Source organism: Cherax quadricarinatus, unplaced genomic scaffold (assembly GCF_038502225.1).
Source record: "Cherax quadricarinatus isolate ZL_2023a unplaced genomic scaffold, ASM3850222v1 Contig447, whole genome shotgun sequence".
Lineage (NCBI taxonomy): Eukaryota > Metazoa > Arthropoda > Malacostraca > Decapoda > Parastacidae > Cherax > Cherax quadricarinatus.
Window position 1 is genome coordinate 141,816 of NW_027195473.1, and position 13,527 is coordinate 155,342.

Here is a 13,527-nt window from a genome sequence, read left to right on the forward strand (position 1 = left end):
GGCAAACCTGAGAATAGCGTTCCGATACCTTAATAAGGAATCGTTCAAGACACTGTACACTGTGTATGTTAGGCCCATACTGGAGTATGCAGCACCAGTCTGGAACCCACACCTGGTCAAGCACGTCAAGAAGTTAGAGAAAGTACAAAGGTTTGTAACAAGGCTAGTTCCAGAGCTCAATGGAATGTCGTACGAGGAAAGGTTAAGGGAAATCGGACTGACGACACTGGAGGACAGAAGGGTCAGGGGAGACATGATAACGACATACAAGATACTGCGGGGAATAGACAAGGTGGACAGAGATAGGATGTTCCAGAGAGGGGACACAGGGACAAGGGGTCACAACTGGAAGCTGAAGACTCAGACGAATCACAGGGACGTTAGGAAGTATTTCTTCAGTCATAGAGTTGTCAGCAAGTGGAATAGCCTAGCAAGTGAAGTATGGAGGCAGGAACCATACATAGTTTTAAAAAGAGGTATGACAAAGCTCAGGAAGCAGAGAGAGAGAGGACCCAGTAGCGATCAGTGAAGAGGCGGGGCCAGGAGCTGAGTCTCGACCCCTGCAACCACAATTAGGTGAGTAGGTGAGTACACACACACACACACACACACACACACACACACTCATACACAAACTCATGCACGCACACCGTGCAAAGAATAAGACTGTGAGAGGCAGGAGTGTGCGAGACAATGGGTAAGTGGTGGTAGTGCAGAAAGCAAGAGTAAAATTTAAATGAAAGATAACACAATACATTAATATCTCTTAAAAAGTCAGAACTGGCATCAAAGGTGACACTCTCAGTGAGGAAGTAAGTTAGAGTAAGTCTATTGACTGTAAGTTACAGTAAGTCTATTGACTGTAAGTTACAGTAAGTCTATTGACTGTAAGATACAGTAAGTCTATTGACTGTAAGTTACAGTAAGTCTATTGACTGTAAGTTACAGTAAGTCTATTGACTGTAAGTTACAGTAAGTCTATTGACTGTAAGTTACAGTAAGTCTATTGACTGTAAGTTACAGTAAGTCTATTGACTGTAAGTTACAGTAAGTCTATTGACTAAGTTACAGTAAGTCTATTGACTGTAAGTTACAGTAAGTCTATTGACTAAGTTACAGTAAGTCTATTGACTGTAAGTTACAGTAAGTCTATTGACTGTAAGTTACAGTAAGTCTATTGACTAAGTTACAGTAAGTCTATTGACTGTAAGTTACAGTAAGTCTATTAACTGTAAGTTACAGTAAGTCTATTGACTAAGTTACAGTAAGTCTATTGACTGTAAGTTACAGTAAGTCTATTGACTGTAAGTTACAGTAAGTCTATTGACTGTAAGTTACAGTAAGTCTATTGACTGTAAGTTACAGTAAGTCTATTGACTGTAAGTTACAGTAAGTCTATTGACTGTAAGTTACAGTAAGTCTATTGACTGTAAGTTACAGTAAGTCTATTGACTGTAAGTTACAGTAAGTCTATTGACTGTAAGTTACAGTAAGTCTATTGACTGTAAGTTACAGTAAGTCTATTGACTGTAAGTTACAGTAAGTCTATTGACTGTAAGTTACAGTAAGTCTATTAACTGTAAGTTACAGTAAGTCTATTGACTAAGTTACAATAAGTCTATTGACTGTAAGTTACAGTAAGTCTATTGACTGTAAGTTACAGTAAGTCTATTGACTGTAAGTTACAGTAAGTCTATTGACTGTAAGTTACAGTAAGTCTATTGACTGTAAGTTACAGTAAGTCTACTGACTGTAAGTTACAGTAAGTCTATTGACTGTAAGTTACAGTAAGTCTATTGACTGTAAGTTACAGTAAGTCTATTGACTGTAAGTTACAGTAAGTCTATTGACTGTAAGTTACAGTAAGTCTATTGACTGTAAGTTACAGTAAGTCTATTGACTGTAAGTTACAGTAAGTCTATTGACTGTAAGTTACAGTAAGTCTATTGACTGTAAGTTACAGTAAGTCTACTGACTGTAAGTTACAGTAAGTCTATTGACTGTAAGTTACAGTAAGTCTATTGACTGTAAGTTACAGTAAGTCTATTGACTGTAAGTTACAGTAAGTCTATTGACTGTAAGTTACAGTAAGTCTACTGACTGTAAGTTACAGTAAGTCTATTGACTGTAAGTTACAGTAAGTCTATTGACTGTAAGTTACAGTAAGTCTATTGACTGTAAGTTACAGTAAGTCTATTGACTGTAAGTTACAGTAAGTCTATTGACTGTAAGTTACAGTAAGTCTACTGACTGTAAGTTACAGTAAGTCTATTGACTGTAAGTTACAGTAAGTCTATTGACTGTAAGTTACAGTAAGTCTATTGACTGTAAGTTACAGTAAGTCTATTGACTGTAAGTTACAGTAAGTCTACTGACTGTAAGTTACAGTAAGTCTATTGACTGTAAGTTACAGTAAGTCTATTGACTGTAAGTTACAGTAAGTCTATTGACTGTAAGTTACAGTAAGTCTACTGACTGTAAGTTACAGTAAGTCTATTGACTGTAAGTTACAGTAAGTCTATTGACTGTAAGTTACAGAAAGTCTATTGACTGTAAGTTACAGTAAGTCTACTGACTGTAAGTTACAGTAAGTCTATTGACTGTAAGTTACAGTAAGTCTATTGACTGTAAGTTACAGTAAGTCTACTGACTGTAAGTTACAGTAAGTCTATTGACTGTAAGTTACAGTAAGTCTATTGACTGTAAGTTACAGTAAGTCTATTGACTGTAAGTTACAGTAAGTCTATTGACTGTAAGTTACAGTAAGTCTACTGACTGTAAGTTACAGTAAGTCTATTGACTGTAAGTTACAGTAAGTCTATTGACTGTAAGTTACAGTAAGTCTATTGACTGTAAGTTACAGTAAGTCTACTGACTGTAAGTTACAGTAAGTCTATTGACTGTAAGTTACAGTAAGTCTATTGACTAAGTTACAGTAAGTCTATTGACTGTAAGTTACAGTAAGTCTATTGACTAAGTTACAGTAAGTCTATTGACTGTAAGTTACAGTAAGTCTATTGACTGTAAGTTACAGTAAGTCTATTGACTGTAAGTTACAGTAAGTCTATTGACTGTAAGTTACAGTAAGTCTATTGACTGTAAGTTACAGTAAGTCTACTGACTGTAAGTTACAGTAAGTCTATTGACTGTAAGTTACAGTAAGTCTATTGACTGTAAGTTACAGTAAGTCTATTGACTAAGTTACAGTAAGTCTTTTGACTGTAAGTTACAGTAAGTCTATTGACTGTAAGTTACAGTAAGTCTATTGACTAAGTTACAGTAAGTCTATTGACTGTAAGTTACAGTAAGTCTATTGACTGTAAGTTACAGTAAGTCTATTGACTAAGTTACAGTAAGTCTATTGACTGTAAGTTACAGTAAGTCTATTAACTGTAAGTTACAGTAAGTCTATTGACTAAGTTACAGTAAGTCTATTGACTGTAAGTTACAGTAAGTCTATTGACTGTAAGTTACAGTAAGTCTATTGACTGTAAGTTACAGTAAGTCTATTGACTGTAAGTTACAGTAAGTCTATTGACTGTAAGTTACAGTAAGTCTATTGACTGTAAGTTACAGTAAGTCTATTGACTGTAAGTTACAGTAAGTCTACTGACTGTAAGTTACAGTAAGTCTATTGACTGTAAGTTACAGTAAGTCTATTGACTGTAAGTTACAGTAAGTCTATTGACTAAGTTACAGTAAGTCTATTGACTGTAAGTTACAGTAAGTCTATTGACTGTAAGTTACAGTAAGTCTATTGACTGTAAGTTACAGTAAGTCTATTGACTGTAAGTTACAGTAAGTCTATTGACTGTAAGTTACAGTAAGTCTATTGACTGTAAGTTACAGTAAGTCTACTGACTGTAAGTTACAGTAAGTCTATTGACTGTAAGTTACAGTAAGTCTATTGACTAAGTTACAGTAAGTCTATTGACTGTAAGTTACAGTAAGTCTATTGACTGTAAGTTACAGTAAGTCTATTGACTAAGTTACAGTAAGTCTATTGACTGTAAGTTACAGTAAGTCTATTGACTGTAAGTTACAGTAAGTCTATTGACTAAGTTACAGTAAGTCTATTGACTGTAAGTTACAGTACGTCTATTGACTGTAAGTTACAGTAAGTCTATTGACTGTAAGTTACAGTAAGTCTATTGACTGCAAGTTACAGTAAGTCTATTGAATGTAAGTTACAGTAAGTCTATTGACTGTAAGTTACAGTAAGTCTATTGACTGTAAGTTACAGTAAGTCTATTGACTAAGTTACAGTAAGTCTATTGACTGTAAGTTACAGTAAGTCTATTGACTAAGTTACAGTAAGTCTATTGACTAAGTTACAGTAAGTCTATTGACTGTAAGTTACAGTAAGTCTATCGACTGTAAGTTACAGTAAGTCTATTGACTGTAAGTTACAGTAAGTCTATTGACTGTAAGTTACAGTAAGTCTATTGACTGCAAGTTACAGTAAGTCTATTGACTGTAAGTTACAGTAAGTCTATTGACTGTAAGTTACAGTAAGTCTATTGACTGTAAGTTACAGTAAGTCTGTAAAGTAAAAGGACACAAGTGCAACTAATGTGACATTTAATATATACATTAATAACGTTTCGCTCTCCAGGAGCTTTATCAAGCCATTACAAACAATACATGGAAACAGAGGATATATAAAGGCTCTGAGTGAGGTGCAATACTAGTGAGGTAACATTTCGATGTTCACTAGTGGTAGTAGTAGTAGTAGTAGTAGTAGTAGTAGTAACAAAAATAATAATACAATAAGGAAGAGCAATTAATTCGTACATGAGTAAAAGGATATAAAAGCTATTACTTGGGTAACATAAAAATAGGTTGGACAAATATAGACTGGAAAGAGGCAGGTTTTTTTAGTGTTCACTCTCTGTAATGTGCTTGTGTAGTATAACAGGAGAGACTATGTGATGGCAGGGTTTACTGTTTTCAGGAGGATTCTTGCTAAGACTTCGGAGATGGTGAAGCTGCCGTTGTTTTGTTTAATTGTATTCGAAACAGCGATCAGTGCTGATTCAAGGCACTTGCGTCTGCGGAAATTAGTTTCTTTGATCACTAATTGGGCGTCTTTGAATTTCATGAGATGATTGGTGGAATTTCGGTGTTGTACACAGGCGTTGTTTAAGTTGTCGTTCCTACATGCGTAAATGTGTTCATTGAGGCGGGTGTCGAGGTTTCTTGCTGTTTCACCTACGTAACAAAAAAACTGAAAGATAGACTGCAAATCACCCAGAACAAAATCGTAAGATTCATCCTGGGGCTGGGACCAAGAGAACATGTAGGCCAGGATGACTTACAGCAGTTGGATATGCTGAATGTTGAAGACAGAGTAAAACAACTGAAGCTAAATCATGTTTATAAAATTGCTCACGAACAGTGTCCAGAATATCTTGCTGTCAATTTTGTCAAGGTTGGGAACCGCAGCAATCATAGTACTAGGGGGAGAGAGCACAACTTTGTAGTACCCACAGTCAGAGGCCAGGCTTCAAACACCTTTTATTGTACAGCAATAAAGGAATGGAACAGACTACCCACAAATGTCAAGGCCAGTCATAGCTTGAACCAGTTCAAGAAGACTGCCAAAAAGTGTCTGATGAATGAAGCAACAGAAAGGGAGGGGAATGATTTTCTATTTTTTAACTAAAATACGTGTAAATTTTACCTTATCCCTAGTAATGACCCTCGTATTGTAGATAGTCGTAATGCCCCTCGTATTGTAGATAGTCTTAATGACCCTCGTGTAGTAGATAATCTTTTTAGTATGATAATAAGATGTTATCTTCATTATTGAATAATAAGAAAATATTATAACCTTTATATTATAATAATAAGGTAAAAGGACCCCAATGGAAATAAGTCACTCTGTCTGACTTTTTTGGGTTATCCTAGGTTCTCTACACATATGCTGCTATGTATGATAATTCTATGTAACTGTATTGTGTATACCTGAATAAATTTACTTACTTACTTACTTACAGTAAGGGTCCATGAGCTCGTAAATACTCGACTTCTTTATTTATGAACCGATTACGTTCATTTTTGGTGTACTATTAGAAGCTTATATAAAGTATGCTGTGCTGAAGTTTCAATCATATCGGCCAAAAAGGAAATGAAATATGCAAAATTTACGAAAAATTACATTTGCAGGGGACCTGTACTCAGTGGTACTTGGAAAAGTGGTTTTGACACTTACTGCTGATAGATCACCTCTAATTCCATCAATGTAAATGTTCCAATTCTAAAATAAACCTTATCTTCATGCTAAAAAAATAAAGTTTCATAACTTTTTTGACATTTTGGAAGATTTCGGTCTTGTTGCCCACACAAATCTGAAAATATTTGGGATACTTCAGAAAGGTACGTTTAAACTTGTAAAGTAATCATTCTTCTATGTTTGTTGTGAAAATCAAGTCAATTCATTCATAAATAAAGATGGAGTGCCCCTAAATAGGTAAATAATTTACTTTCGAGATATAGGCCGAAGCGCGCGGCACCCCAGGTGCCCGGGAAATTTTTTTATTTTCCCGAAAAATTCGCTTTATTTTACACTTTTTCCGTGTCCTACGAGTGTTTATTACAGTTAACCATTGTAAATCTACGTTTTCTTTCATTACAAATGAGAGAATGGATCCTTTCGCCTTCAGGGGATATATCGCTAGAATTTTTTTCCCCTGGGGTAAGTAAGTAAGTAAGTAAGTAAATTTATTCAGGTATACACAATACAGTTACATAGAATTATCATACATAGCAGCATATGTGTAGAGAACCTAGGATAACCCAAAAAAGTCAGACAGAGTGACTTATTTCCATTGGGGTCCTTTTACCTTATTATTATAATATAAAGGTTATAATATTTTCTTATTATTCTATAATGAAGATAACATCTTATTATCATACTAAAAAGACTATCTACTACACGAGGGTCATTAAGACTATCTACAATACGAGGGTCATTAAGACTATCTACTACCCGAGGGTCATTACGACTATCTACAATACGAGGGTCATTACTAGGGATAAGGTAAAATTTACACGTATTTTAGCTAAAAAATAGAAAATCATTCCCCTCCCTTTCTGTTGCTTCATTCATCAGACACTTTTTGGCAGTCTTCTTGAACTGGTTCAAGCTATGACTGGCCTTGACATTTGTGGGTAGTCTGTTCCATTCCTTTATTGCTGTACAATAAAAGGTGTTTGAAGCCTGGCCACTGACTGTGGGTACTACAAAGTTGTGCTCTCTCCCCCTAGTACTATGATTGCTGCGGTTCCCAACCTTGACAAAATTGACAGCAAGATATTCTGGACACTGTTTGTGAGCAATTTTATAAACATGATTTAGCTTCAGTTGTTTTACTCTGTCTTCAACATTCAGCATATCCAACTGCTGTAATTCATCCTGGCCTACATGTTCTCTTGGTCCCAGCCCCAGGATGAATCTTACGATTTTGTTCTGGGTGATTTGCAGTCTATCTTTCAGTTTTTTTGTCAAGGCAGAGTACCAAGAAGAGCAAGCGTAATCCATATGGCATTGTATAAGGGCTAGACATAGGGTCCTGCGAGCCTCAGTAGGTAGACACTGTGCTTGTCTATACAGGAACTTCAGCCTGGCATTCGCTTTCTTTACTACACTGTTCCCTATCAATTCTCCTGACATGCATGGGTCAAAAGGGATTCCCAGATATTTAACTGATGAAACCAAAGTGATGGACTCCCCATTACACTGAACATTAAAATTATTTACCCTTCTCAGTTTATGTTTCGTTCCAAAGAGAATGGCTTCAGTTTTCCCTAGGTGTAATGATAGTTTGTTGTCTACTAACCATTTGCTGCAGGACTCCAGTTCCAGTGTTAAAACATTAGCAATATCTTGTGGGTCTTTACCTGTCACTAACAGAGCACTGTCATCTGCATACAGTAGGAGTTTGCACTTGACACTGATAGGCATATCATTGACATAACATAAGAATAGTAAGGGACCCAGAATACTACCTTGGGGAACTCCACATGTTATCGGCAGGGGTTCTGATTCCGTTTTGTTGATTTTGACTATTTGTCTCCTGTTGCTAAGGTAGGACTTAAACCAGTCTACAGAACCTATACCGATAGATTGAAGTTTATTACATAATATATTGTGGTTGACAGTATCGAAGGCCTTTTGCAGGTCTAAGGTTACCATACCTATGAGGTTCCCTTTTGACATTTCAGTTCTCAGGTAATCCATCAGATTAATAAGGGAGGTATCATATTATGCTATATATTATTTTTTCAGGTGTACTTTTTATGTTTCTATGCTATTATTATATTGCAATTTGTCATAATAGATCAATTGTGATAGGTAAATAAGCCTTATAATTGATATCAGCGTGGGTATGGAATATTTTGTTGGCTGGAGGTGTCGGACATTTTGTGCAATATTCCCAGGGTGTACTCATCTATTTGTACTCACCTATTTGTGGTTGCAGGGGTCGAGTCATAGCTCCTGGCCCCGCCTCTTCACTGATTGCTACTAGGTCCTCTCTCTCCCTGCCCCATGAGCTTTATCATACCTCGCCTTAAAACTATGTATGGTTCCCGCCTCCACTACTTCACTTTCTAGGCTATTCCACGGCTTGACTACTCTATTACTGAAGAAATACTTCCTAACATCCCTTTGATTCATCTGAGTCTTCAACTTCCAATTGTGACCTCTTGTGTCTGTGTCCCATATCTGGAACATCCCGTCTTTGTCCACCTCGTCTATTCCGCGCAGTATTTTATATGTCGTTATCATGTCTCCCCTGACCCTCCTTGCCTCCAGTGTCGTCAGGGCGATTTCCCTCAACCTTTCTTCGTAGGACAATCCCCGTAGCTCTGGGACTAGTCTTGTTGCAAACCTTTGCACTTTCTCTAATTTCTTGACGTGCTTGACTAGGTGTGGATTCCAAACTGGTGCTGCATACTCCAGTATGGGCCTGACGTAAATGGTATACAGAGTCTTGAACGAATCCTTACTGAGGTATCGGAACGCTATCCGTAGGTTTGCCAGGCGCCCGTATGCTGCAGCAGTTATCTGATTGATGTGCGCCTCGAGAGATATGCTCGGTGTTATACTCACCCCCAGATCTTTTTCCTTGAGAGAGGTTTGCAGACTTTGGCCGTCTAAACTATATTGTGTCTGCGGTCTTCTTTGCCCTTCCCCAATCTTCATGACTTTGCATTTGGCAGGGTTAAACTAAAGGAGCCAGTTGCTGGACCAGGCTTGTAGCCTGTCCAGGTCTCTTTGTAGTCCTGCCTGATCCTCATCCGATTTGATTCTTCTCATTAACTTCACATCGTCCGCAAACAAGGACACTTCTGAGTCTATCCCTTCCGTTATGTCATTCACATATACCAAGAACAGCACAAGTCCTAGGACTGACCCCTGTGGAACCCCGCTTGTCACAGGCGCCCACTCTGACACCTCGTCACGTACCATGACTCGTTGTTGCCTCCCTGTCAGGTATTCTCTGATCCATTGCAGTGCGTTTCCTGTTATGTGTGCCTGATCCTCTAGCTTTTGCAGTAACCTCTTGCGAGGAACTGTGTCGAAGGCCTACTTGCAGTCCAAAAAAAATGCAGTCGATCCACCCCTCTCTCTCTTGTCTTACTTCTGTCACCTTGTCATAAAACTCTAGTAGGTTTGTGACACAGGTGTGTGTGTGTGTGTGTGTGTGTGTGTGTGTGTGTGTGTGTGTGAGTGTCAGTGTCAGTGAGTGTGTGTGTGTGTACTCACCTATTTGTACTCACCTATTTGTGGTTGCAGGGGTCGAGTCCTAGCTCCTGGCCCCGCCTCTTCACCGGTTGCTACTAGGCCCTCTCTCTCCCCGCTCCATGAGCTTTATCAAACCTCGTCTTAAAACTGTGTATGGTTCCTGCCTCCACTACGTCATTTTCTAGGCTATTCCACTGCCTGAAAACTCTATGACTGAAGAAATACTTCCTACTATCTCTCTGACTCATTTGTGTCTTCAACTTCCAATTGTGGCCTCTTGTTTCTGTGTCCCCTCCCTGGAACATCCTGTCTTTGTCCACCTTGTCTATTCCACGCAGTATTTTATATGTCGTAATCATGTCTCCCCTGACCCTCCTGTCCTCCAGTGTGGTCAGGCCGATTTCCCTTAATCTTTCTTCATAGGACATTCCCCTTAGCTCTGGAACTAACCTTGTCGCAAACCTTTGTACTTTCTCTAGTTTCTTGACGTGCTTTATCAAGTGCGGGTTCCAAACAGGTGCTGCATACTCCAGTATGGGCCTGACATACACGGTGTACAGTGTCTTGAATGATTCCTTACTAAGGTATCGGAATGCTGTTCTCAGGTTTGCCAGGCGCCCATATGCTGCAGCAGTTATCTGATTGATGTGTGCTTCCGGAGACATGCTCGGTGTTATACTCACCCCAAGATCTTTCTCCTTGAGTGAGGTTTGCAGTCTTTGGCCACCTAGCCTATACTCTGTCTGTGGTCTTCTGTGCCCTTCCCCTATCTTCATGACTTTGCATTTGGCAGGATTAAATTCGAGAAGCCATTTGCTGGACCAGGTGTCCAGTCTGTCCAGGTCTCTTTGAAGTCCTGCCTGGTCCTCATCAGATTTAATTCTCCTCATTAACTTCACATCATCTGCAAACAGGGACACTTCTGAGTCTAACCCTTCCGTCATGTCGTTCACATATACCAAAAATAGCACTGGTCCTAGGACCGACCCCTGTGGGACCCCGCTCGTCACACGTGCCCACTGTGATACATCATTACGTACCATGACTCGTTGTTGCCTCCCTGTCAGGTATTCTCTGATCCATTGCAGTGCCCTTCCTGTTATATGCGCCTGATGCTCTAGCTTCTGCACTAATCTCTTGTGAGGAACTGTGTCAAAGGCCTTCTTGCGGTCAAGAAGATGCAATCAACCCACCCCTCTCTCTCTTGTCTTACTTCTGTTATTTTATCATAAAACTCCAGAAGGTTTGTGACACAGGATTTGCCTTCCGTGAATCCGTGCTGGTTGGCATTTATACTCCTGTTCTGTTCCAGGTGCTCCACCACTCTCCTCCTGATAATCTTCTCCATAATTTTGCATACTATACACGTCAATGACACAGGTCTATAGTTTAGTGCCTCTTTTCTGTCTCCTTTTTTAAAAATGGGAACTACATTTGCCGTCTTCCATACCTCAGGTAGTTGCCCAGTTTCCAGGGATGTGTTGAAGATTGTGGTAAGTGGCACGCACAACATATCTGCTCCCTCTCTAAGGACCCACGGGGAGATGTTGTCTGGTCCCATTGCCTTTGAGGTATCGATGTCCCTTAGCAGTTTCTTCACCTCCTCCTCATCTGTATGTATGTCGTCCAACACTTGTTGGTGTATTCCTTGCTGGTGTCCCCATCTGGTCTGTCCCCCCAGAGTCCTTCCTGTCTCTACTGTAAATACTTCCTTAAATCTCGTGTTGAGCTCCTCACATACCTCTTGATCGTTTCTTGTGAGTTCTCCACCTTCTTTCCTCAGCCTTATCACCTGGTCCTTGACTGTTGTCTTCCTCCTAATGTGGCTATACAGCAGTTTCGGGTCAGATTTGACTTTCGATGCTATGTCGTTTTCATACTGTCGCTGGGCCTCCCTCCTTATCTGTGCATACTCGTTTCTGGCTCTTCTACTAATCTCCTTGTTTTCCTGGGTCCTATGCCTCCTGTACCTTTTCCATTCTCTGTTGCACTTAGTTTTTGCCTCCCTACACCTTCGGGTAAACCAAGGACTCGTTTTGGTCTTCCTATTATTTCCGTTTCCCTTGGGAACAAAACTTTCCTCTGCCTCCTTGCACTTTGTTGCCACATATTCCATCATCTCGTTTACTGATTTTCCTACCATTTCTCTGTCCCACTGAACCTCCTGCAGGAAGTTTCTCATACCTGTGTAGTCCCCCCTTTTATAGTTTGGCCTGTCCCCTTCAGTTCCTGTTACCTTCTCCACTTGTAACTCTACTATATAGTCAAAACTCAGAACCACATGATCGCTAGCTCCAAGGGGCCTCTCATAAGTGATGTCCTCAATGTCTGAACTGCTCAGGGTGAACACAAGATCCAGTCTTGCTGGCTCATCCTCCCCTCTCTCTCTGGTTGTGTCCCTGACATGTTGATGCATGAGGTTTTCAAGTACCACATCCATCATCTTTTCTTTCCATGTTTTGGGACCCCCATGTGGCTCCAGGTTTTCCCAGTCGATCTCCCTGTGGTTGAAATCGCCCATTACCAGTAACTTTGCTCTGCTCGAGTGAGCTCTTCTTGCCACCTCAGCCAGTGTGTCCACCATCACCCTGTTGTTTTCTTCGTACTCCTCTCTTGGCCTCCTGCAGTTCTGTGGTGGGTTATACATCACTCCAATGACTACTTTATGTTCTCCGGACTGAATTGTACCTACAATGTAGTCTCTTTCTCCAATCATGTCCATGCCTTCCATTTCCTCAAATCCCCATCGGTATTTTATGAGCAGTGCAACCCCTCCCCCTCTACTCCTTCTATCTTTCCTCAGGATCTGATATCCTGTTGGGAAGATTGTGTCTGTTATTGTCTCAGCGAGTTTTGTTTCTGTGACTGCTATGATGTCTGGGGATTTTTCACTGATTCTTTCATTCCACTCCTCATGTTTATTCATTATTCCATCTGCGTTTGTGTACCAAACCTTTAGTTTCTTTTCTATCATTGTGGTCATGCAAGAATATTGGGGTTGGGGGAGCGAGAGCCTTGGTGGGGGCCTATATGGGGCTGTGGTGTAGGTGGGGTTTGTGTTGATGGGGGTGGGGTCAGAATGCCCATAAGGGACAGCTGTTGGGGTGAGGTTTGTGATATGGGGATTGGTGGCAGAGGGAACAGTGAGTGGGTTGTAGTATAGGTTGCTCAGTTGCGTTGGGAATGTCGCGGGTGGAGTCTTTTGGTGGGAGATTCTGTGGGGTGTGTTTGCCCTTCCTCCTGTGTCTGGGTCCTGCTCATTTTCATTGCTTCTCGTTCCTCCTTGCGTCTCTGTACCCTCTCTTTCAGTGTAGTCCTTTCTTCTTGTGTTCTGTCGTGGTCGAGGTATACTCCCTGGTACCCCTCTTTGTCCCTCAGTCTTGCTTTCTCTTGCAGAATCCTGGTTCGAACTGATTCTTCCTTGAAAGTTACTCTGACAGGCCGTATCCTTCCACTCGCAAACCACCCAATTCTCTGAAAATTTGTCACCTGGGTCATATTGCCCTCCCCTATTGTTTTCATGATGCCTTCAATCATTTTTTTCTCCTCCTGTTTTATTTCTTCAAAGTTGGCCCCCTTGGCTTCTTGGAGCCCGTACACAAAAACTGACCTCGCCCTTTCCTCCTCCCACTGAGTCTTCATCTGCGTCCTCTGAGGCATTTTATTTCCTTCCATTGACATGTTCTTGCCTTCAGTCCCTGTCATATCTGAAACTTCTATTCTCAGTGGACTGTCTTTCCTGTCCAGCTGTCCCTTGCTACTGCAGTTGGCTGTTA